The following is a 27,399-nucleotide window of genomic DNA, read 5'->3' as shown; positions in this document are numbered from 1 at the left end:
AGAAAGGTCTATAGTCCACTTTCATTAAAAATCATATAATTTATTCACCCCCATGTCATCCAAGATGTTTATGTCTTTCTTTCTTTCTTTGTTTTGTTTTTTTAAGGATTTTTCTCCATATAGTTGACTAAAGTGGACCTCCACAGTTTGTTATAAACATTTTCTACGATTTTTTGACATGATGCATGATGAACATGACTCAACAAACACATATTTTGAATTTGCACCCCTTGGAAGAGAAGTCACCGGCCGCCACTGATCTTCAATTCACCTAACTTGCATGTTTTTGGCATGTGGGAGGAAACCGAAGTACATGGAGTAAACCCACGTGGACACAGGGAGAACATGCAAACTCCACACAAAAAGGTCCACCTGACCTAGCCAGGGCTCGAACCAGGCACCTTCTTGCAGTGAGGCACTGTGCCCCCCTAATCCCATTTTAAACTACAAAGACAACAAGAGCGTTTCTTAGGTTGAGTCCTTCAATAAAGTGTAAACACTGCAGTGCTATTAAAGCATTAATAATATCACAGTGCCGAACTGATCTGACACAGGAATATTAACTTAACCATACTGTCATACTAGAAAATGTTGGCTATAACTTGCACATTTAAAATCAGCTTTCACCTCAGTGGAAAATGAAGCATACAGAAAAATCAAGATAAAAGGATTATTTGTCTAGAGAAATCAATGTGGTGACACATCTCACATTAAGTCACCAAACAAAAACATGGAAAAACGTATAATACGTCTTCACTTCGTGACACAACAACCTGCGCTGTTTGTCAATTTAAAAAAATGTAAAATGCACTTTCAAAGCCAAAAAGAAATATTTATCATCTTGCATAAATTTTCACAACTCACCCGTCATTGACAACTATGGACCAGGATGATTAGAACCTGTGAATGATTTGATCAGAAAGCAAACATGTTCACACGACAGGTGTTGTTGTTCATCCGTTTCCGTTTACACCACACGTGAAGCTTAAAACCTAATTTAGCTGGAAATTATCCAGATTTCCTTTGAAAAAACAGCATAGGACAAATAATTGAGCAAAACAAACAGCTTGACAGCACAAAACATATCAGAGGGGATTTTCTTTTTAATGAAAAACTGATATATTTATCTATTAATTTATAACAGTGTAAAATAAACAATGACAGAATTTTAATTTTTGGGCAAAGCTTCGCTCTACAAAATGAGGTTAACAAGATTCAACAAGCTGCTATTCTTCTCCCCCGTGTTATCCCTGGAGAGCACTTTTATTGTATTTTATTTTTCCTGCATCTAGATTGAATCTTTGGGTGATTTATAGTTGCTTTGCAGTGGAAAACCTCTGCAGATAAACACTATAAACAACACTGGAGGGAGGTTGATCAATGTAAATTGGTGTGTGAATGAGTCCGGTAACCTCTGTGTGTCCTTGAAGAGCGAGGAGGGCTTAGGCCTGCTGTTATTGGCTTTTACACACAAATCCTCTCTATTGCTGAATTTGGCCCGTTTCTGTGCTCTCAGCACCATGTCCGTGATGTCATCAGGCCTCGGGCCTTTCATTGGCTGCAGTTACACACAGAATCTGTTTTCATGAAGAGTCGCAGTGCAGTTTCAGCTCACTGAAACAAAGTGACATTGTCAATGCCTTGATATTTATATTAAGTGAATGTGTTGTCATTATTAATATTTATTCAAATCATATTCTTGTTCATGAACCTACACGCAGCATCTTCTTATAAAACATATTTTTATATGTGCATGCAAGTCTGGTAAGAATTTTTTTTTATGCACCAGCAGGTTATACATCACTTGCACTAAATTATATAATAGATTCTGCATTTGTAGTTATGCACCCTGAGAATGAACGCCACAAATATTGGAGTATAAAAGAGCTTTATACTGCAGAGCGACTTATAGTCCGGAAAATATGGTAAGTTTTTGAGGAAAACATTCCAGGATTTTTCTCCATATATCGGACTTTAGTGGACGTAAGTTTACAGTTTCAATGCAGCTTCAAAGGCTCAAAACGATCCCAACTGAGGCATAAGGGTCTTTAGCAAAACAATAATTTTACACAAAAAATTAAAATAAGTACTTTGTAACCACAACTTGTCATCTTGCACTAGCCATGTGACGCATCAGCTTGACCTTGCGTATTATGTAGTCACGTTGAAAGGTCATGATGTATGCGAAACTACCGTTTCAGTGTTTACAAGTGTGGAGAAAGAGCACCGCTCTGACTTTGTTGTATGTGAAACGATACTAATTCATGTATTTGTGTCAGTTTATTGTTAGAATGGTCCGCAAGTGTCCGTTTATATATGTAATGCGTGACCTCTCAACGTGATTACGTAATATGTAAGGTCATGCTGGCGTTACACGGCTAGTGCAAGACGAGAAGTTGTGATTTAAAAACACTTTTTTTGTCAAAAATGACTATTGTTTCGCTAGATAAGACCCTCATGCCTTGGTTGCAATCATTTGAAGCCTTTGAAGCTACATTGAATATGGAGAAAAATCCTGGAATGTTTTCCTCAAAAAAAAAGAAAAAAAAATTCGACAAGACAAGAAAGCCAAAAACATCTTGGATGACCGGGGGGGTAGGATTTTTTACGAAAGAGGAATATTCCTTTAACGATTCACATGGAGCGTAAGCGTTGGCCCTTCTCATTCACTTTTAATGGGTTTTAATGGCATCATGCGTTGCCGAACTGAATTGTGGATCCGTCGGCGCCGCGACACTGCCGTTGCTCGTGGCAGAAGTTGAACATTTCTCAACTTTTCAAGCGGCAACGCGTGTGTCAACCAATCAGATCTTTATGGAATTACCTTTATGGAAGCATGTGTAGCGGCCACTGTGATTGGCCATTGGCCACGCTCCAGACAAGCCTTCCATCAAGCGTTAACGCTTTCGCCCCTCTCACCTGCCTGTGGATCGTCAATAATGGGTCCATTCACTCATACTATTTTTGTTATATTGTCATCTGACCAGTGCCGGGCAGTAGCTTCACTACAAGTAGCGAAGCTAGTAGTTTAACTACATTTTTCAGTAGCTTGGCGGTAGCTTAGCTGCTTTCTAAATCAAATAGCTTTTCAGTAGCTAAGCTCTTTTTTTGACCAAGTAGTGAGGTAGCTTCCACACAGCTACAATTTTCCAAACATTTCTGAAGTCGTCCTGAATTTTAGAATAAGCACGTCATTTTGAATCGACACAGGACTTCGTTTGTCCCGTATGTTTGAGTTGTGCAGCCTTCCTTCATTCATACATACAAAACATTACCACTCGCATTCTGTGAAGACTCGTGCTCTACCTCTGACTGGGTTATGTCATCAAGCCAAGCTAATATAAAAACATGTAATAAATGTTACAATTGAAACTATTAATAGAATGTGCTTTGGCGGGCACCTTACAGACTCTGTGCAGGCTACCTATACTGCCCGTGGGCACCACGTTGGAGACCCCTGTGTTAAGATATGTCAGGGCCAGGGGTTTCTTAAATTAAGGCAGCTCAAACATGCATTTTATTCTGGGAGTAGGATAAGACCTGTCCAGCAAACCGCCCCATAATGTGAAGTACCTAGGCCTACATTATGCTTGTATAGCCTATAATTACCAAAATGCTAAATGGAAACTGGATAAATAATTAAATAATAAAACTGGTTAAAAGTAGCTTGGATGTAGCAAGCTACTATTGATGTAGCTTAGCTTGCTACATTTCCCAGGGGGGTAGCTTCAGTGTAGTGAAGCTTCATATAATGTGAAGTAACTGGTAGCTTAGCTCACTACATTTTCCAAGTAGCTTGCCCAGCACTGCATCTGACTCTATCCAAATCTCCTGATTTATTATACTTGGAAAAGTAGTTATACCAACATCCCTCCAGGCGAGTGAACAAAAGACAAGTATCCTCTGTAAACCCTTATCACCATGTAGAAATCGACTTGAACATCTCATCAGCACCCTGCAGACAATCATCTTCACCTTTAGCTGGTGTACATCTGCAGCTTCATGCGCTGGACACTGTATGCCCAGTCTGTACTGTTACACCCAATTAAGGACTGAATTGTGTAGAGCACATTGTAAGCCTCTTCTGTGTGAAAACCTCGCCAGCTGGATTCAGGAAAAACTAACATGCCAACCAGCGTCTCAGTAGCTTAGCACCTTGCCTCAAACCTGTATTTCTTCTGCTCTTTCCTCTGGGGATTTGATTCTGGGCTGTTCATGCAGCTTGTGGTATGAGCTGATACAGTATTAAAAACATTCATCTGTTACAGTTAGAAATATTCTAGAAGCTAAAATAATTTAGTACTTAAACTACACTCAGATTAGTCTAAATGTTTTGATCTACACTACCCCTTTACTAGAAATATGCAAGAAACAACAAAAGGAACAAAAAGGGGAAAGTAAACCACAAATAACACGACTGTAAACAAAATAAATACTGACCTTGAGCTGAACTAACATAGAGGTAAAAATACACATGAATGAAAGAGCAAACGAAACACAGTTCAACATAATGGGTAACTATGGTAACAGAGGAGGAACTTTAAAGGGATAATATCATGAAAATCTGACTTTTTCATGTTTAAATACTATAATTGGGTCCCCAGTGTTTCTATTAACATTGAAAATGTGAAAAAGATCAACCCAGTAATTTAGTTTTGGTTAACCATTCTCTGCAAGCATGTGAAAAATAGGTCATTGAAATTTGGCTCCACTTGTGATGTCAGAAGGGGATCTTAATAACCCTGTCCCTTAATCTACACTATCCAACCACAACAATGCCATTTAGTGCAGAGATCAACTTATTTGTATTTAAAAGGACACACCTAAAAAAACTTTACATAAAATGCGTCAGCCAATCAGTGCTATATCAAATAATCTTGTCCATGCTTTAAGACACGCCTTCCTTAAAGCGTTAATGTTTACGCCCCTTGTGTACCGGATATTTTTTTTTTTGAGTGTACAATCTACTAACAAATGCTATATCTATTTACCCATATAATGAACTTCAAATATATATAAAACACTGAGCTGAAGATAATTCCTGTTATGTAGTGCCTTGATATTTATATTAAATTATAATGCATTTCTGAAATGTCAAGGCAGGATGGAATATTTAGAGACAAAACGACTAATACTAAAAAACAGAATTCATCAATCTATTCTAATACTTCATAGATGTTAGAGACGGTCACTTGACATTTTCAAAAGACTTAACAGGATGGAAAGATATACTGAAGAAAAAACAAACGTCCCTGGAGATGTATTTGTAAAAAAACGTTGACTGAACAACTTCACTTTTTGAAGAAAATGTACGAAAGCTGTCACAGGAGCGGTACCCTTTAAAAATGTTTTTAATAATAACCCAGCATTTTGCAGCTCAGTTTTGAAAGTGACAGTTTTTGTGCCGTTTTTCAAAGAGTGCATGTATTTGACAAGTCATGAATCTTAAGGAAAATCTCTAAAATGATGCTGATGTTGCAATGATGTGCACAAAACTGGAATCAGTCCTCACAAAGTAACATTTCTGTATAATTACAGGACAATACTAAATCAGCTGAAGTCAGACATGGTCTTGAATTGGTTAGAGGAGAGCTGGTTTCATGCCTGTGGTTCTTGGTATAACAATGATGAATTTAGAAATGCAACTTAAAGGTTTGGTGTTGCTCACATGTTTCAACACATCAATGCAAATCTAAGGTGACCATACGTGCCATTTTCCCGGACACGTCCTGGACAGGATTTCATGTATGTCCTACGGAAGTTGCATAATTCGACTGCATGTCATCGAGGTACTCACATTTCAGTTAAAAACATTATAAAATTAAGATTTATTTATCTTAAGACATACAACCATTGTACTTTTATTCTTGCTTTTCTAAAAAAGAACCTACAATTTTAAACCTCTATGACGTATGCAACTTCTGGAGGACACACCCAAAATCTTGGCCAGGACGTGTCCGGGGAAAATGGCACATATGGTTACTCTATGCAAAGCACACTATCGATACACTAAAACCTGCTTGGTACAAAAATCTCACTAATCAATTGCTAGATACATAACAGACAGCTAGTCAACCATCATGAAAATGTACTGCATAGCAGGAATGACTCAGTAGCAGTAATTTTCAACCCAGCATTGGGTCAAAATGAACAAACCCAACCCACTGGTTTGTACCTATCCTGGGTTGCCTAGTCTCACGAAATTTCGTGATATTGTCACATAAATTTTTTATTCTTTTTTTGTTATATAATCACGAATTTCCGCGTTTCTTGTGATCGTATAACAAATTCCTGTTTTCGTGTGATTATCACATATTTTTGATTTTGTTTTTTTGATACTGTCATAAATTTCCGTGTTTTTTGTGATCGTATAACGAATTCCTGTTTTCGTGTGATTATCACATATTTTTGATTTTTTTTTTTCGTGATACTGTCATAAATTTCCGCGTTTTTTTGTGATCGTATAACGAATTCCTGTTTTCGTGGGATTATCACATATTTTTGATTTTTTTTCGTGATAGTGTCATAAATTTCCGCGTTTTTTGTGATCGTATAACGAGTTCCTGTTTTTGTGTGATTATCACTTTTTTTTTGTGATACTGTCACAAATGTCCACTTTTTTTGTGACCGTATAACAAATTCCTGTTTTCGTGTGATTATCACATATTTTTGATTTTTTTCGTGATAGTGTCACAAATTTCCGCGTTTTTTCGTGATTGTATAACGAATTCCTGTTTTCGTGTGATTATCACATATTTTTGATTTTTTTTCGTGATACTGTCACAAATGTCCACGTTTTTTCGTGATCGTATAACGAATTTCTGTTTTTGTGTGATTATCACTTTTTTTCGTAATACTGTCACAAATGTCCACGTTTTTTTGTGATCGTATAACGAATTCCTGTTTTTGTGTGATTATCACATTTTTTTTCGTGATACTGTCACAAATTTCCACGTTTTTTCGTGATCGTATAACGAATTCCTGTTTTCGTGTGATTATCATGTATTGGTTACTCAACTGTTTTGTCCTATTTTCTTATCATTGTCACTTCGGTTTAGGGTTAGATTTAAATAAAATGACATCCCTACCCAAACCCAACTCTAACCCTAACCCCAGGCGACATTTAAAAAAATAAATCAGAAAAAATAGTATAAACAAATACATAAAGTGACATTCTAATGCAAACACCAAATCTAACCCTAAACCGAAGCAACAATGGTTTGAAAATAGGAAAAAGCAGTTGAGTAACCAATACGTGATAATCACACGAAAACAGGAATTCGTTATAAGTTCAGGAAAAAACACGGAAATTCGTGATAATATCACGAAAAAAGAATCAAAAACTTGCGTGACTATATCACGAAACCTTGTGACACTGGGTAGTTTTAACCCATTGTTCAGTCAAAAACATTTTCTGGGTTAATTTAACCCAATGATTGGGTTGAAAAATTGTTAGATTTTGATAACACCATTGTTATCTACAAATGTAAATAAACACTGTACAGACATGAACAATATGTGCTCATCTCATCACAGATAAAAGAAAAGTGAATATGTAACGGTGGATACAGTTGAAAAGCTGCATGTCCTGCATGAATGGCCCATTTTATGTCCACAAGGATTTCTCTATCTGCACACAGCGTAAGAGATACACACCTTGACACACATCTATTCATGATCTGGTCTCAGTAATGAAGAGAGAGGGTGAGGTCCGTGTGCACTCAATATTCCTGTCAAAGCTCTTCTTATTCTCCTGCAGCTCCGCGACACGTTCTGCCCTTTGGCAAAGGAAAAAAAGAAGAGAAAATGAAGCAGATGAGTGCAAAGAGACTCTTGGGGGTGAAGTAAATGCATCTCGCACGCTAAGCGGGCCAAGACGGGGTCGAGAGAAGTGCTGAAGTCGACCAGCAAGATGGTTAAAAACGCTCTTATGCCGAGTCTGATTATCCAGCGTGGTCTCACCTTTTAATACATACATTGCAAAAAAATATTTTCAATAAAAATGTCTTAGTACTTTTGTCTTGTTTTCAGTAGAAATATCTAAAAATTCTTAAATCAAGATGCTTTTTCTAAATGAGCAAAACGATCTAAGAAAATAAGTCTAGTTTTTAGACCAAAAATATCAAATTTAAGTGATTTTGTGCATAAAACAAGCAAAAAAATCTGCCAATGGGGTAAGCAAATTTTTCTTGAATTTTTCTTGAATTTAGTGTTTAAATGATTTTTTGATAATTTTTGTAAAACTCTAGTTGTCCGTTTTTTATGTATTGTGAACATCCATAAAGTTAAGTTTTTTCTTTTGACATATCTGTTGCATTTTGTTAAATTATCTATTTACATGACAGTTTAATGTAATGTTAACCCATAAAACTAGTTTCTTAAGTTTGATAATTATTCTGATATGTCATGTTTATGACATGACATTATGTTACCTATAGGTTTATGTCAAGTCATCTTTGCATGTCATGTCAGTCTTATGAACACCACCTCAAGTAAAGTATTACCAATAAAATGAACATATTTGTTTAATTTTATGTTGTGTTTTGGTGTAATTATTGTTGCATAGGAGAAAACGCATTTTGTTAATTAAACGATTGTTAAACAATTACAGAACTGTTATTTATTTTAAGGTTTTAAAGTGTCTTGTTTAATATTATGTAATTCTCTGTAAAGTCATGAATATTTCATAAGTTAAATGAATAAACTGTCTTAAATAAGTCGGAAAATAAGACTGAAAACATTTCATTAATATTAGTAAGAAATGCCAAGGCCCACTATATTAATAATTATGAATATGTACAAATGTGTACGTATGTAAAGCTGTTAATACGTAAATAATTAACGTGTTAGTCCCGTCAACAAGTCAATATTATACATTTCAGTGTGTATGAAAATGAAAGTAAATGTACGCAACCACACTTTACGTAAAAATACACACGCTTTCTCATGAGATCACGTTGGATTATTGGCCGGCGTTGTGTAAAATCTGAGAATAACTGAATAATGGTGAAGGATCCCATTCAAACCACTTCAAATGATTTATTCTGTAGGACAGGCACAACTATTGATTGTGGCTTTGAATGATCTTCATCTGTACTGTAGATGTATAAACAAATCATGTCTTATTATAATTTAGTCAAAGGTGCTGAAAAGTGCTTGCCTGTGACAGCAGTCCATTCACTAAGTCTGAATAGGGCTTTAGTGATCTCAATATAATGAGATCTAATCTGATTCTGTGGCCTTTTGTGTTTCTTTTTGTGCAAAGGGCTGCTCATGATTCAAATTGCTGGATTGGGTGCTATTAGAGAAACATAAACCCTGTTTAATGTTCTTTCCCATAGGAAAAGAAAACCACAAACACATTTATAATATGGTATCATTTTAATTCTTTCTTCTTGACAGCTTTTGTTGCTGAATCCCTCAGTAACCTCACATATATTTAAAAGGATTTCAACAAAGTCTTACTGTGCTCAGATTTTTCGATTTCCAAATTTTTAAGAAACACAACCAGCATCTCATTACAGTATAAACGCAATAAAAGATACCCACATTCTTATAGGATCAAATAATCTGAGCTTTGCTGTCCAAATAAATTTTGTTAATGTACTTTGACTTATATGTATCCATTCTGTTTTTCTTTTAATAAATTTTGTGAGGAAGTTTATACTCTATAATTTAGATAAAACTTTGGAAAAATCTGTAATAGGCTTTTCACATTGGGCAATAAAGCGATGCGAATGTGAGACGTGACGTGCTGAAATAAAAACGATAGATCCCTATGAAGTCTTTTATGCTTGACAGTCTGGATGACACTTGAGTTTAAAGAGTTTTTTTAAAAGAATGTGACACACAAATAAATTGTTTATTGACTAATTTAAATGTTTCAGATTCAATATAAGTTACTGCACTGCAAAAAATATATATATTTTCAAGAAAAAATGTCTTAGTATTTTTGTCTTGTTTTCAGTACAAATCTCTAAAAATTCCTAAATTAAGATGCTTTTTCTTGATGAGCAAAACGACCCAAGAAAATAAGTCTAGTTTTTAGACCAAAAATATCCAATTTAAGTGATTGTGTGCATAAAACAATCAAAAAAAAATCTGCCAATGGGGTAAGCAAAAAATCTTGAATTTTTTTAAAACACTAAATTCAAGAAAAAGTTCAGGAAAAATTTCTAACAAAAATACTAAGTAAGAAAGTCATTTTTTGCAGTGCAAGTCAAAACTTAAAATAATAAGTTGAATTGGACAGTGCACTGCAAAAAAAAGACTTTCTTAGTATTTTTGTGTTTCAGTAAAAATATTAAAAAATCTTAAATTAAGATGTATTTTTTAAGCAAATTCAAGCAAATTTGTGCTTAAAACAAGCAAAAATATCTGCCAATGGGACGAGAAGTGTTTATGAAAAAATCTTTTTCTATTCCATTGGCAGATTTTTTTTACTTAACGTTTTTATATATTTTTGTCTAAAAAATAGACTTATTTTCCTAGATAATTTTGCTCATCAACAAAATACATCTTAATTTTATTTTTATTACATTTTTTTACTGAAACAAGACAAAAATTCTAAGAAAGTCATTTTTGCAGTGTGTGATAAGTTTTACGTATCACATGATTCTGGCAACAGGCATTATTAAGGCAATGGAGTCATGTGCTGTACATTCTGCAGTGTGCATGTCTTAGATAACATTACATAAAATATTACAATAAAATTGCATTGTGCTAAAAAGTCTTCTTTTTTTGCTTATATCTGAAAACTTCTTAAGATCAACTTTCTCCAACTCAACTTTGACTTTATAAATTTATCCAGAGATAGAGCATGAACTTTACGAGAGATGCTGTGCCTGGGTTTTTCTGTGGGTTAAAGATAAAAGGATTTCATTTGTTAGTTATTGGTATTTGGGCTGTGAATAGTCATTGGGATACTTTTGGACTAGTTTTGAATGTCCATTGGGCTGGTTTGACACACGAATCTGGCAACCCTGACTGTGCGCTTGCGCAGATGTTTGGTTCGGATTATAAAAAATAAAATACATGTAAACTACCATTTTATTCAGATTGCAATGTTTAGGGTACATGTAAACTATACTGTCGTAACCTGCGATCAGATTAAATTTAGTCGGATTGACAAAATTTTGTGCATGTAAACATAACCAGTTTGGATACGAGTTCAAACTATCTACTGGGGCAATTGAATTACGCTTCAAATGCTGGCAATATAGCTTAAAGTTAAAATGCAATCAATTTTTTTATTCAACTTTATAAAACGATAAAATTGTATAAAAATGAATACTTTGAAATGAACTTTAAGTGACTTCGGACAAAAGCGTCTGTGCCAAATGCATAAACTAAATGTGTAAAGGCAAAGATTACAATGCACAATACAATTATATACAATATATATGCAAAAAATACAGTATACATATGGGTTATACACTGTACATATGTAATTCAAAAAAAAAAAAAAAACACAGATCACAGATGACATTTCAGGTTGTCTTTAACTCACACTGAACCCAGAACTTCTTTTAAACTAGCTGCCAGTTTTCTCTTCAGCAGTCCATTCTGGCGGGGAGGTGGACAAAAATCAAACCATATCAGATATTCTGCTGTTCATATATTTGAAGCTTGCCAACAGCACTGACGGCGCTGTCCGATCCATCAGACCAACTTACTGTCTGGCAGCTCATCTGATATGTTTGTTCCACGTTTGACATTGATCTTAGTTGGGCGAATTTTAATACACTTGTGTTTCGACCATGTCTTGAATCTCCTTTAACTCTCCAACCTTCTTCACTCTCTGCCTATCATCTTACTGCTGACAGATGACATATAAAGCAGGGGGTCTTTCATCTCAGCCTCACCCCCCTTCAGTTCGGCATATGTCCGTTTCCACACCTCCACAGAAAATCTCTACACTTGCTTTATAAATCCACAAAACACCCCGAATAAAAGCTCGCTCACTCTCGGGCTCCGTTCCAAAACCTAGCAGGTGGGCTTGGTGTCTGTTGCTTTCTTTGTGGACTTTAAGCCTATACTAAGGCAACACACTTACTGCAATGGATCCCTAGAAGTGACCAGTTTGCAATACTGTCATACACTTAGCATTCCTCTTGCAAAGTTACAGAAAACTTCAGTCAATTGTGTTCAATAAAGTCTGGGGTGTGCTTGCTGAGTCTCTACCATGCAAGAGATCAATCTGTCTGAAATAATGTAGAGTTTGAATGGATGCACTGCCTTTGATATCAACAACAGAAGATACTGTAGAAGAATTACTCTTATGTTATATTAAAAGATAAAAGGTTATTTATTTTATAATGCCGCTTAATTGCATTTATTATTTAATTTAGTTATGTTAATACTTTCATGTAGATCATGACATAGTGCTAGCAATACCAATTTCATGGGTTTGATACAGAGAAAATAAATGTGTTACTGTAGCTCAGCATTGCATTAGCAGCCCAGCAGGCATATGAATGACCTTCAACGTTGAAATACGGTTGAAATAATGACAGTTCTTGTTTCAACGGTGATATAACAGTTAATGGCAAACGATTGCAAAAGGTTAATAAAAATCAATGTTGAAATTTGGTTGAAAAAATGTCAGTTTGTTAAACGTCGATTCAATTTGCGAAATCAAAAGGTAATTCAATGTTGATTCAACCTTGACGTTGATTTAATGTTGAGTCAACGTTGAAATGCCGGCTGGTAGTACAAGCGGTTGTGGGTTTGATCCCAGGAAACATACATATTGATTAAATGTAGATTTTTCATTGCACTGTACTGTAAGTCAATTTGGATAAAAACATCTGCCAAATGTGTAAATGTAAAATTTATGTAATTTTCGACTGTTTTCATGTAAATTCAAGTGTAAAATCCCATGGGATCACATTTATAACATGTCATTTACACACTATTCAATCAGATGTGAAAACAATCAGCACGTTTCAGATGTGAACCTATTGGCTTTAACATGGGAATTACCCAAAAACTTTTCTAAACCGCATGTTTAAAGGGGACATATTGTAATTGTGCTATCATTTTAAGTGCTATAATTGCATCCACAGTGCTTCAATAAACCTAGAAATGTGAAAAAGATCAACCCAGTAACTTAGTTTTGGTAAACCATTCTCTACAAGCATTTGAAAAAATAGGTGATTGAAATTTGGCTCCCCTTGTGATGTCAGAAGGGGATCTTATTATAATAACACGGCCCCTTAATCTGCACTATCCAACCACAGCACTGCCATTTAGTGCAGAGATCAGCTCATTTGCACACACACAAAAACAGCACACATACAAAGTGGCAATTTTATGAATTATCTGTATGGTATTTTAAGCTAAAAAGTCACATACGTACACCGGGGGCACCAAAGATTTATTTTATATCTTAAAAAAATATTGTGAAACTTTCCTTTTAACATGTGATGAGGTGTTTTTGCACATAAAACACGAAATTCATGTGGTTTTGCTGTAAGCGTATTGTCATAAAAATTGTCAAAATATGTACTCTAGCTTTTACTCGGGTGGTACCCTTTCAAAAAGTACACATTTGTACCTAAAAAGATCATATTAGTACCTCAGAGGTATTGGTACCAAATGTATACATATCAGTACCTAATGGTACATATAGGACATTTTTAAAGGGTACTGCCCACTCACAGCTGGGGTACATATTTTGATAGTTTTTTAACAGTGCAGTTTATTTGTTTTTATTATTTGCATATAACTTTGTTTTCCACTGATGTCTGTGACCCAATCAGTACTCATTTGCAAGCCAACATGTGAGAATCACAGTCTGTACTTACAGTATGTTGTCTTGGTCTTGGCTTTATGTTTGATGTTTAAAATGCAGACTGCATCGGCTTTTGGGTTTTGGAACAGAACCTTAATCTTTCCCTCTGACCAGCTTGAGAATTCATCCACCGCCTCGCTGTACCCGTCCTCCTTCATTTAGGAGATGTAGGCCAGTGGCTTGTAGTGATTTTAGAGAGGCTAACAGCAAGGACAGGCAAAACCACGGTTCACTGAACGCCCCTATAGCATTAACAGGCTGCGAAATAAAATGTACATATAGCAGATTTCACTGCATCATTTTGGGGCATGAAATGGCCGCAGTGGTGAACATTAATCACACATTTTGTTAATGTTATACGCTTTGCCATATAAAAAGTTTACAGTTTTGTTATTGTTTAATTATCATCATGTTGGTCAAACTTTAAAAACTATATTAAACTTGAAAATACATAACAAGATGTAAGAATTTCCTATACTATAAACTATCTATATATTTATATCCACATGCCTAGAATACATACGTATTTTATGAGTTTGCTAATTCTATAAATTCATACAAAATAAATCATACAAAAACACAGGGAAGGCTCTAACCCCGATCTCACAGGGGCGACAAATGTGGTCGTACAAATGAATACAAATTAGTAACCTTGTAAAATATGTACAAACTGAGATGATGTTGTATGAGCTATAAAAGATCAACCTCTGCATCCTTCTTGGGTTGGTAAATGAAGCATGAGATACTTATCCATCAATTATACTAGCACCAAACCAGCATTACCAGTTTAGACCAGCATGATAATTCATGGTTTAACTTTGATTTGTCAGCAGAATGTAATATGTCTGTTTTAAAAGCACTTGTCCTTTTATAATCCACCGCATCACACTGCAGAATTATCAATATCTGCTCTCTTTCTCTCTCTCTGCACTTCAACACAGAGATGTTGAGATGTTGGCAGTTACGCTCTAAAGGTCCAGTGGTCCGGTACGCTTGCAGGGTTAATGGTCCTTGTCTCTCTATCCCATCTCACAGTTTCTCAGCCTATTCAGTCACATGACCTCTGACATACCCGGACAACTCCTGCCTCGGGCAAATGCATTCATTCAGCTGGACATTTCTCTCTCTCTCTCTCTCTCTCTCTCTCTCTCTCTCTCTCTCTCTCTCTCTCTCTCAAAGTATTTGCACCAGCTTTATCGTCATGATGGAAAGGGTTTACATTGCAAAGCACCTCTCTTTGGCTCTCTACCAAACCTGCTGAGTGCCTTTACTGTCCATTACTGTTCAGGTAGCTCCTCTGAATGTGCAGCTTGCCAAACTTCAAGCTACTCATAATTTAAAGTAGATCTATAATCAATATCATTTTAGAAAAGCAGTTTGTTACATGACATGCCACCAATATATTCATGTTTTTCAAATTGTCTTGACAGATGTCATTTAGTTAAAATAATTAACTAATGTTATAGTTATATGTGTAACGATTAAAGGTGGAAAAGAGCATGTTTGTTTTATACATTTTTGCAATATTACTTGAAACTGTCTTTACTAAATGATAAAAGACTATTTATTAGGTGCACTGAAAGTAATAACATTAATGTACGTCATCTGTGCACAAGATAGGGCCTTAAAAAAACATTAGCCAATTGCTCTTGCGGTCGTCGCAATCATCATTGGCCCTCTGGCTTGTCAATCACTGCCATTACGATCCTTGTGAGATACGTCCGCGCTCCAGTAACTTTACACAGGCGACGCATGCGCATAGCGCATGAAACTCCGTCTTAAGTTTCGGTTTGTTTTCATTGTCGATCCTGCTTTCCTCCTTGAATTTGCACCATGGAAGAGAAAAAACCTGAAGTAGGACGCAAAAGAAAGACTTTTTTAAAGCCGCTGGGAATAGGAGAAAATTGTCAGAAGAACGTGACTTAATGTAACCAGAGTCGTTAATGGAGAAACATTTAAACGCTGGAGAGCAAAGAAGGAACAGAGAGGTGTCAAGTCAGACGTGCAGTTCGCAAAAATTCTTCTCAACAGGTAATAGTGATTATTCTTTCTTTGTGGATGTAATTATTGTTGTACTGTTATTCAGGTATATTTGTCACGAGGTGACGACTTTTCAGGGCGGAACCAAAAATTGAAGAAGTTGGTTCCGCCCGGATGTTTCCGCCCCGACCGGAAAAATGGAAACACCGGACATCCGGCAGTTTTGCGAAGGCTGTAATCAGCGGATTGAGCACAGCTGTGCCTAGTTAACGAGATCGCCGGGTAATTGGATAACGGGAGTGTAAGGAGAAGTACAAAAAGCACAGTTAGATGACAGTTGGAGGTCGAAGTGTGTGCTGAGGAACGGAGCTGTGCTCATTGTTAGACGTGGTGACTGGATATATCTCTCTCTCTTCCCTTTTCTCTTGTTGCAGTTACGGTGGACCGGCTGGATTTAAGAAACAACCCTACGGGTGGAGAAGGAACTCCGGTCCAACTAGTAATTTGGAAGGAGTAAAGCGAGAAGCGATTTGATCGCATTGCACAACGTACACAAAGGCTATCCGCTGTGAGTATGCCCGTGGTGTAGTATAACTAGCAGAAACTTGCATTGTGGGATTCGTTGGAATCCTCCAGGATTAGGAAGGCGGCCCTACCCCTATCATTAGCGTGGTGGGCGAGCCGCTAGAAGCATACATTTCATACAGCCACCGCGACGCGACTTTGGTCTGGTCGTTTTGCCATCGCCTCTACGTTAGCCCCAAGCACAGTGGAAGAGACCGGGCGTTTCCCTTGTGGTGTTGCACTTGCAGTGTGGTGAGTGAGATTTTACATATCATAAGCTTTTTCACGTTAGAGTGGTGCTGTGTATTTGCCGTGGGTTGCTGTGTGTCTTGTCAGAGGAACCCCGCACCATCCATTCTCTCCCCTGGAAGGAGGACGGAGGGGCCAACGACCGTAGACCTCATTGCTATTATACACTGTGTGCTGTTTTAAGAGTACGAAGAGACGCAGGCCAAGAGCTGTGGAGGACTGTGAGTATTATATTAGAAGCATTTGTGGTGTGAGCTTATCTGCGTTTGCATTGTCGCAGAGTCGGAGGCGAACGGGTCCGCTACCCCCGTGGTCTCTACGAAAGGGCGCCCCTATCTGGGATTCGATCAGCCTACGGCCACTGGGGATGGGGCGGCCCTCTACCCGGAGAGGTGGTGTGTGACCTTCGCCCCCCTGCTGACCTACCGAAGAACCGCCTGTGAGTAAAATCTTAAAATCATTTGTTGTGTAAGCTTAACTGTGTTTGTATTGTCGCAGAGTCGGAGGCGAACGGGTCCGCTGCCCCCGTGGTCTCTACGAAAGGGCGCCCCTATCCGGGATTCGATCGGCCTACGGACAGTGGGGATAGGGCAGCGTTCGACCCGGCGAGGTGGTGTGTGACCTTCGCCCCCCTGCTGACCAACAGTAAAGAGCCGACTGTGAACGTGATACTTACCCAGAGAGCTGTAAGCAGCGGAGCTGGTGAGAACCATTCAAAGACCAATAACAGTGTTCTGTGTCCTAGCGATCACCTGTGGAGAGAGAGAGGAAAACGAGAGAGAGAGTCAGTAAAGAGCCGACTGTGAACGTGATACTTACCCAGAGAGCTGTAAGCAGCGGAGCTGGTGAGAACCATTCAAAGATCAATAACAGTGTTTCTGTGTCCTAGCGATCACCTGTGGAGAGAGAGAGGAAAACGAGAGAGAGAGAGTCAGTAAAGAGCCGACTGTGAACGTGATACTTACCCAGAGAGCTGTAAGCAGCGGAGCTGGTGAGAACCATTCAAAGACCAATAACAGTGTTTCTGTGTCCGAGCGATCACCTGTGGAGAGAGAGAGGAAAACGAGAGCAAGAGCCAGTAAAGAGCCGACTGTGAACGTGATACTTACCCAGAGAGCTGTAAGCAGCGGAGCTGGTGAGAACCATTCAAAGACCAATAACAGTGTTTCTGTGTCCTAGCAACCACCTGTGGAGAGAGAGAGGAAAACGAGAGGGAATCAGTGAAGAGCCGACTGTGAACGTGATACTTACCCAGAAGCTGTAAGCAGCGGAGCTGGTGAGAACCATTCAAAGGCCAATAACAGTGTTTCTGTGTCCTAGCGATCACCTGTGGAGAGAGAGAGGAAAACGAGAGTGAATTATTGAGGAACCGACGGTGAACGTGATACTTACCCAGGAAGCTGTAAGCAGGGAGCCGGTGAGACCCCTTTCAAAGTCAGTAACAGTGTCTTTGTCGTCCTAGTGGCCGCCTGTGGAGAGAGAAGAAGGCGAGAGTGAGCCATTGGGCACGGACAGTGGGAAAGATCCCTACCAGCCACACCAGAAATTGTCTGCCTCCAGGAGAGAAGAAGGAGGGCGCCACGGCCAGCAGGGTCCAGGCGGGAGCCTGACGTTTCCCCCTTGCCCCCGTTGATGGTGGTTGGCACCCCTGTTGTTTCCATCCCTGTCACCCGTGGCTGTAGTCCCCTGGAGGGAGTAGAAGAAGCCATTAGTTTTAAATTTCCCTTCCCCAATTTCCCCAGTCCTTTTAAGTATTTAAAAATTCAATAAAGCTTGTTTTAAATTTTACTCACCTGTCTCCGTGTTTGTCTGCTCATTGGGTCGGCTTTGGGGACCTCCTCGAGGTGGGAGTTGAAAAGGGGCGTGGCTTAGTCAAATACAGCCAGCCCCTAGTGGTGACAGATTTTGGCGTAGTCGGCAGGGTCCCACCTCGAGTTGAGTAACCAAGGTCACCCAATGACTGACAACGCGGGGCCAGCAGCCCCACCCCGTGCCACACCCGTTATCATGGGCAGTCCATGGGTCCAGAGATACGGAGGAGCCGAGTCGGAGGTACGCCTGACCGAATGGAAGGCCCAGCTGGAGTACTTGTCCGACCTGCAGGGCCTTAGCGCCGCCCAGCGGCTCCAATTTGTGTTAAACTCCCTAGAAGGAGAAGCACGGCGAGAGGTACAAGCCGCCCCCGAAGCGATTAGAGCCACCGCCCAGACTGTGTTCCAGTTCCTTGCTGAACAATATGGTGACCATACCCCCGTAGCTGTCCTCCGCTCACAATTTTTTAATTGCAAACAAGGCCCCCGACAACCTATTCGAGCTTTCGCCCTCAGGCTGCGGGAGCAGTTCACTCGCCTGCAAGCCCGACGAGACCATGGGCTAGGAGATGGAGAAGCTTTGTTACGCGACCAGGTCCTCCTGGGGATGAAAGAAGGCCCCGTGAGGCAAAGTCTGAGGGTCCAGTTCCGGAGGGACCCCGGGCTGACCTTCGAAGATCTAAAGAAGGAGGCGCTAGCCCTGGAGAGTGATGAGGCCGAAGTAACCGAAGCCCCCGTGTGTGCAGCCGTAAGTGGAAACACAGCAGCGCCACCTGAACACACAGACTGGAAGCAAGCCCTGAGGGTGGAATTGTTGAAAGATGTCCGAGAGCAGATGTCGGAGCTATCTAAGACCCTCTTGGGAGAACTTCGCCAAAGTAGGGCGCGAGAGGAACCGAGGCCGGCACCCCGAGAGCGAGTCTACTCTGAGAGGGGCCGAGAGCCACCGGGACGCCCGAATCGTTTGAACCGGCCCCGCTTTGAGTGGGATGACCAAGGGCGGCCAATCTGCAATCGGTGTGGAGAACCGGGGCATTACAGTCGCCAGTGTGGGCCTCGCAGGGCATCAGAGGGGGGTTTTTAAGACGACCGGCCACAGTGGGTCGTGTGGCCGGGACCCCCAGAGAAGACCCTGGAAGACGTGAGGATTCTAGAGACCAGATGGTTGGGCACAGCCCTGTGGCGGAGGTGAAGGTATGTGGCAAGACAATACAGTGCCTAGTAGATACGGGCTCTCAAGTGACATTGTTTGCGGAAAGTCTCTCGCAGGAAGTATTTGGGAAGCAGAGTGCCCAAGGAGGGGAGGCCCCCTGGCTGACGTTGCGGGGCGCCAACGGCCTAGAGATCCCTTATATTGGCTATCGGCTGGCGGACTTAGAAGTTCATGGGGTGTTGGTTCCCCAAAAAGGAGTGATTATCGTGGAGGACAGATGTTTGGGTGCCCATCGAGCCCTATTAGGGATGAACGTCCTCTCCGAATGTTGGGAGGAGTTATTTCGGGCTAAGCCCGGCCCTAGGATCCCCCCTGTCGAGAGGCCCCTATGGGAGCAAGTAGTGGCCGACTGTCGTCGGGTCCAGATGACCCAGGTCCGCAGAGGCCGGGAAGAGGTAGGAAGAGTGATGTGTCGATTTGCTCTGTCTATTCCCCCTAGGAGTGAGGCCATGGTGTGGGTGAGAGTAGCCCCCCGAGGAGTTGGCCCCGAAGAATGGGTATTGGTCGAACCTCACGCCGATTGCCCCCAAGTGGAAGTAGCCCGAGGCCTAGCGGCGGTCCGCCGGGGGAGGGTCCCTGTGAAGGTCCGAAACGACCACCCCTACCCAGTATACTTACACCGACACCAGCGGCTGGCCCGATTAACGGGGGTTGCGCCCCACCAGGTGAGGGAGGAGAGAGACGTTAGGTTCCGTCAGGTGTGCCCCACTGTCATCGAGGTGGCCCTGACCCAGATGGAAGCCCCTTCGAACAACAGAAGGAGGGACGTGCCGAGGCACTTGGCAGGTGAGTCCCTGCAAGGGGAAGAGTTGGAACAGGCGCAGACACAAAGACTCCAAGCCCTCCTTCAGAAATGGCAACATGTATTCGCAAGACATGAGGAGGATTATGGGTGTACGAAGGTGGTGGAACACCATATACCGACAGGAGATGCAGGACCCAGTAGAGAGAGGTACCGGCCGATCCCACCCACCTTGTATACAGAGGTACGCTCGCTACTGCAGGGTATGCTGGAGCGAGGAGTCGTCCGGGAAAGCAGTAGCCCCTGGGCAGCCCCCATCGTACTTGTGCAGAAAAAGTCAGGAGCTTGGAGGTTTTGCGTGGACTATCGGAAGCTTAACCTGGTGACCAAGAAAGATGCGTTTCCCTTACCCCGGATTGAAGACTCCCTTGCCGGTCTCACACGGTCCGCTTGGTACTCCACCTTGGATCTGGCCAGTGGATATTGGCAGGTGCCAGTGGCCGAGGCCGATAGAGAGAAGACCGCCTTTACGACCCCGTTCGGACTATTCGAGTGGGAACGGATGCCTTTCGGGCTCTGTAACGCTCCGGCCACGTTCCAACGCCTCATGCAGCGCTGTCTTGGAGGTCAGTTAATGGAGTCAGTCCTGGTATATTTGGATGATGTAATTGTGTATTCCCCAGATTTCGATTCCCACCTCCGACACCTCGAAGAGGTTTTCCAGGCGATGGAGAAATATGGGCTGAAGTTGCAACCCGACAAATGCCATCTGTTGAGGCGGGAAGTCCAGTTCCTGGGCCACGTGGTCAGCGCTGCTGGGGTGGCCGTAGACCCTGGGAAGGTCTCCGCGGTGAGAGACTGGAGTGCACCCAAGACTGTGAGGCAAGTGCGGTCATTTCTAGGGTTTGTGGGGTACTACAGACGGTTTATAAAAGACTTTTCAAAGATTGCCAAACCCCTTAACCAGCTACTGGTCGGCACAGGGCGAAACCGGGGGCGGGGGTCGCCCTCTATTGATTGGGACGAGTCCTGTGAAGGGGCATTTCAGAGGTTGAAACAGGAATTGTTACAGGCTCCTATCTTGGCCTATGCAGACTTTACCCAGCCATTTCTTTTGTATACAGACGCTAGCAACCTGGGGCTGGGAGCAGTCTTGGCCCAACGACAAGCGGGTACGGAACGGGTGATCGCCTACGCAAGCCGAAGCCTCCACCCAGCGGAGAGGAACGACGCGAACTATAGCTCATTCAAGTTGGAACTGCTGGCCCTGAAGTGGGCCCTGAGCGAGAAGTTCAAGGACTACCTCTGGGGTGCTAAGGTAACGGTGATTACAGACAATAATCCTCTGGTTCATTTACAGACAGCGAAGTTGGGGGCTGTGGAGCAGCGCTGGGTGGCACAACTTGCCAACTTCGATTACCAACTGCAGTATCGGCCCGGCCGGGAACACACGAACGCGGATGTCTTGTCCCGATTGCCAGAGGTGGACGGCCCCGGTGGCTGTGATGGCCAAGAAGAGGAAGGCCAGGGGGAAGGCTACCTGATAGGGGTTGTGGAAGCACCAGGAGGCCAGCAGGAGGCGGTACCCGGGAGCTGGGGTTGGGACCCCTGCCGGTGGAAGGAAAGACAGGCCCAGGATCAGGATTTATGGCAGGTGAGGATGTGGGTGGAGCAAGGCCGGCGACCAACGTCGTCCGAGAGGCTGACCGAGACAGAGACGGGAAAGAGACTGCTGGGACAGTGGGACAAGCTGGAGATACAGGAGGGGGTGCTTTGCCGAAAAGTAAGTGATCCGAAGCTGGGCGAGGAGGTGCGCCAGATCGTGGTGCCCGCCGACCAAACAGCAGCCCTGGTGTCTGCCTACCATGACCAATTGGGACACCAGGGACAAGAACGGACCGTATCACTGCTACGCAGGTTCTTCTACTGGCCGGGGCTGGAAGCATCAGTGCGTAGCTTGGTCCAAGCTTGCCCCAGGTGTACGTTATTCAAGTCTCGACGAGAGGCCCGAGCGCCGATGATACCCATATGTGCCAAAGCCCCCCTTCACATCATGGCGATGGATTTCCTGACCCTGGGCCGGCCACAGGACCGTAATCCGAACATCTTAGTAATCACCGACCTATTTACGAAATATGCTTGGGCAATTCCCACACTCGATCAGACGGCAAGTACCACCGCAACGGCTTTATGGCGGCACGTCTTCCAATCGTTTGGATGTCCAGAGTTCTTACACTCAGACCAAGGGGCAAACTTCGAATCAAAGGTGATCCGGGAATTATGCCAGCTGTATGGGTGCACGAAGACCCATACGACGTCCTACCACCCTCAAGGAAACGGCTGCTGCGAGAGGTTTAATCAAACCCTGCTGGGGCTCTTAGGGACCTTGGATCAACGCAAGCAGAGTGATTGGGTGAGTGCTCTACCGAACCTCTTACAAGCTTATAATAACAGCATTCATAGTACGACGGGGTATGCCCCCACTTATCTGATGTTCGGTAGGCATGTGCGGATGCCGACGGACCTGGTCTTGGGAGCGGCCGCGAGCCAGGAAGAAGGAAGCGTGACTGAATGGGTAGGGCGCCACCACCAACGGCTGCACTTTGCCTATGAGCAGGTATCCCAGAAAAAAAGGGCCACCGGAGAAAAGAACAAGCGGTTGTACGACCGAACGGCCCGGGAAGCCCCCTTGCTGCCAGGAGAGAGAGTCCTGGTACGAGATAACCGGCGGCAAGGCAAAGTAAAGTTGAGCGACCGTTGGGAGGCCACCCCGTACGTAGTCTGTAGGCAGCAGAGACCGGGCCAGCCGGTGTATACCATCCGGCCGGAAGGAAAGGCCGGCCCGGAACGGGTGGTTCACCGAAACATGAGTCGCCCTTGTCCAAATTTTCCCGAGGTCACGGAGGAGGTAGTTGCGGAGCCGGCACCGACGGCCCCCTGGATGGAAGGATGGGCTGTGGTCCCAGGTTTACCTGTGGTGGCACCACCCCCAGCCGCCCCAGGAGAGCCAGAACTTGCACCTGAGCCAGCTGAACCCCCAGCCGTCCAGAGGCAGCCAGGACCAGCACCAGAGCCAGCCGAACCCCTGGCCGCACAAAGACAACCTGAGGTTGTGCCCGAGCCCGCTGCACCTGACTCCCCTGTAAGACGCTCCCAACGGGAGAACCGCGGCCGGCCCCCTTCCCGCTATGGTGAGTGGACTACTCAAAGGCATTCCAGGGACTGGAATGTATTGGCGGGGGAGGATGTCACGAGGTGACGACTTTTCAGGGCGGAACCAAAAATTGAAGAAGTTGGTTCCGCCCGGATGTTTCCGCCCCGACCGGAAAAATGGAAACACCGGACATCCGGCAGTTTTGCGACGGCTGTAATCAGCGGATTGAGCACAGCTGTGCCTAGTTAACGAGATCGCCGGGTAATTGGATAACGGGAGTGTAAGGAGAAGTACAAAAAGCACAGTTAGATGACAGTTGGAGGTCGAAGTGTGTGCTGAGGAACGGAGCTGTGCTCATTGTTAGACGTGGTGACTGGATATATCTCTCTCTCTTCTCTTTTCTCTTGTTGCAGTTACGGTGGACCGGCTGGATTTAAGAAACAACCCTACGGGTGGAGAAGGAACTCCGGTCCAACTAGTAATTTGGAAGGAGTAAAGCGAGAAGCGATTTGATCGCATTGCACAACGTACACAAAGGCTATCCGCTGTGAGTATGCCCGTGGTGTAGTATAACTAGCAGAAACTTGCATTGTGGGATTCGTTGGAATCCTCCAGGATTAGGAAGGCGGCCCTACCCCTATCATTAGCGTGGTAGGCGAGCCGCTAGAAGCATACATTTCATACAGCCACCGCGACGCGACTTTGGTCTGGTCGTTTTGCCATCGCCTCTACGTTAGCCCCAAGCACAGGGGAAGAGACCGGGCGTTTCCCTTGTGGTGTTGCACTTGCAGTGTGGTGAGTGAGATTTTACATATCATAAGCTTTTTCACGTTAGAGTGGTGCTGTGTATTTGCCGTGGGTTGCTGTGTGTCTTGTCAGAGAAACCCCGCACCATCCATTCTCTCCCCTGGAAGGAGGACGGAGGGGCCAACGACCGTAGACCTCATTGCTATTATACACTGTGTGCTGTTTTAAGAGTACGAAGAGACGCAGGCCAAGAGCTGTGGAGGACTGTGAGTATTATATTAGAAGCATTTGTGGTGTGAGCTTATCTGTGTTTGCATTGTCGCAGAGTCGGAGGCGAACGTCTCAGCTACCCCCGTGGTCTCAACGAAAGCACGACCCTATCTGGGATTCGATCAGCCTACGGACAGTGGGGATAGGGCAGCGCTCGACCCGGCGTGGTGTTGTGTGACATTCGCCCCCCTGCTGACCTACAGAAGAACCGACTGTGAGTAACATCTTAAAAGCATTTGTGGTGTAAGCTTACCTGTGTTTGTATTGTCGCAGAGTCGGAGGCGAACGGGTCCGCTGCCCCCGTGGTCTCTACGAAAGGGCGCCCCTATCCGGGATTCGATCGGCCTACGGACAGTGGGGATAGGGCAGCGCTCGACCCGGCGAGGTGGTGTGTGACCTTCGCCCCCCTGCAGACCAACAGTAAAGAGCCGACTGTGAACGTGATACTTATCCAGAGAGCTGTAAGCAGCGGAGCTGGTGAGAACCATTCAAAGACCAATAACAGTGTTCTGTGTCCTAGCGATCACCTGTGGAGAGAGAGAGGAAAACGAGAGAGAGAGTCAGTAAAGAGCCGACTGTGAACGTGATACTTACCCAGAGAGCTGTAAGCAGCGGAGCTGGTGAGAACCATTCAAAGATCAATAACAGTGTTTCTGTGTCCTAGCGATCACCTGTGGAGAGAGAGAGGAAAACGAGAGAGAGAGAGTCAGTAAAGAGCCGACTGTGAACGTGATACTTACCCAGAGAGCTGTAAGCAGCGGAGCTGGTGAGAACCATTCAAAGACCAATAACAGTGTTTCTGTGTCCTAGCGATCACCTGTGGAGAGAGAGAGGAAAACGAGAGCAAGAGCCAGTAAAGAGCCGACTGTGAACGTGATACTTACCCAGAGAGCTGTAAGCAGCGGAGCTGGTGAGAACCATTCAAAGACCAATAATAGCGTTTCTGTGTCCTAGCGATCACCTGTGGAGAGAGAGAGGAAAACGAGAGTGAATCAGTGAAGAGCCGACTGTGAACGTGATACTTACCCAGAAGCTGTAAGCAGCGGAGCTGGTGAGAACCATTCAAAGGCCAATAACAGTGTCTCTGTGTCTTAGCGATCACCTGTGGAGAAAGAGAGGAAAACGAGAGTGAATTATTGAGGAACCGACGGTGAACGTGATACTTACCCAGGAAGCTGTAAGCAGGGAGCCGGTGAGACCCCTTTCAAAGTCAGTAACAGTGTCTTTGTCGTCCTAGTGGCCGCCTGTGGAGAGAGAAGAAGGCGAGAGTGAGCCATTGGGCACGGACAGTGGGAAAGATCCCTACCAGCCACACCAGAAATTGTCTGCCTCCAGGAGAGAAGAAGGAGGGCGCCACGGCCAGCAGGGTCCAGGCGGGAGCCTGACGTTTCCCCCTTGCCCCCGTTGATGGTGGTTGGCACCCCTGTTGTTTCCATCCCTGTCACCCGTGGCTGTAGTCCCCTGGAGGGAGTAGAAGAAGCCATTAGTTTTAAATTTCCCTTCCCCAATTTCCCCAGTCCTTTTAAGTATTTAAAAATTCAATAAAGCTTGTTTTAAATTTTACTCACCTGTCTCCGTGTTTGTCTGCTCATTGGGTCGGCTTTGGGGACCTCCTCGAGGTGGGAGTTGAAAAGGGGCGTGGCTTAGTCAAATACAGCCAGCCCCTAGTGGTGACATATTGACGTTGTTATTGTACTGTAGTTGTAAGGCAGTGACCAGTCTGCTGCATGCTAGTTGAAATGGGAGTAAGTTAGCGTCGACTGATCTAACGTTTTAACGTCTTATGTGTTTATTATCATATCATTTCACATAATGAATTCACTGACGCGACACAGCATATGTCGGTGGCAAACAAACACTCGTTCGTGCACGAGTTTTGGAAGGCGTTCCCTAGAAATGAGCTGTGATGACGGGAGGCTGTTCTTATCCATGCGCTCATTTAAAAAACTCAGTAACCGTTTTTGGATTCTCGGTTGGCGAAAAACATCCTCTTTTGCGCCTTTAATCGTGCAAATGCGCATTTTCTCAATGAATGAATTTTAATGAATTACGGTAAAATCCTGTATCATGGAAAACATTTTCTTTACTTATTTTATCTTTACTTATTTCTACTGTTTAATGATTTGAGGATTTATTGCTGTTTATAGAGTTTTATGGTATAAACTGCACAAGTTAACTAAGCTATATTTTTTCTGTCTTGACCTTAAGTTTAGTTAGCTACGTAACATATAGTGATATGGTTACTGTTTAGACTTAATCTTAGGTACAGAGTGTACAGACAGTATTTGAAAATGTCTAGCAGCTAAGTATAAAAGTGTGAACGCGGAGTTGAAGTTTGCCTTTTCTCTGCACAGTTTGAATTGTGCAGACAGAAGTGCCTATTGCAAGATATTAAAATCATTTCAAACTGTATTGGGTTCTGACTATAATTATTTATGTCAACAAGGTAAAAAATTCCACAACACCCGGCACATCCGAACGCCAGGGGGGGACTCATGCAGAAACTCCCTTTGTGCCACAGAAGAAGTAGCATTACAAACACCGTAGATATACACTAGAGCCGTTTCTCAATGTCAAGGATACTTCTTTGGCAGGACTAGTCCTTACAAGTCACTTCCTTCAGAGGCTAGACGAGGCTCCTTTAAAGCATTCGGAGAACATGTTATATGGAACAGGCTAGCAAGTGCACGTCATTGCGTCATTGCGTCATTGCGTGATTGAAAGGTGTGCTTTCTGTGCTGCGCGCATAGGATTGTGGGTGATTTCAGCGTGTGAAAAGCGTGAAGGATACACATATGCATCCTTTCCTGTACATAGGATATTTCTCGAACGAAGGACTCAGTCCTTGGCTGAAATTTTGAGGATCCTCAACAT

General features: G+C 43.0%; 1 long non-coding RNA gene across 1 annotated transcript; it reads left to right on the top strand.

Moving 5' to 3' along the window:
- Nucleotides 1-23,235: 23,235 nt before the first annotated feature.
- Nucleotides 23,236-26,088, top strand: LOC141367309 (uncharacterized). The gene is made up of 2 exons (XR_012371645.1): nucleotides 23,236-24,521; nucleotides 24,799-26,088. It is a non-coding gene; the product is annotated as an uncharacterized lncRNA (long non-coding RNA).
- Nucleotides 26,089-27,399: the final 1,311 nt, after the last annotated feature.

This window comes from Misgurnus anguillicaudatus, chromosome 10, assembly GCF_027580225.2.
Source record: "Misgurnus anguillicaudatus chromosome 10, ASM2758022v2, whole genome shotgun sequence".
NCBI lineage: Eukaryota > Metazoa > Chordata > Actinopteri > Cypriniformes > Cobitidae > Misgurnus > Misgurnus anguillicaudatus.
The sequence above is the reverse complement of the archived record's forward strand: the minus strand, read 5'-3'. Positions and strand labels throughout refer to the sequence as shown.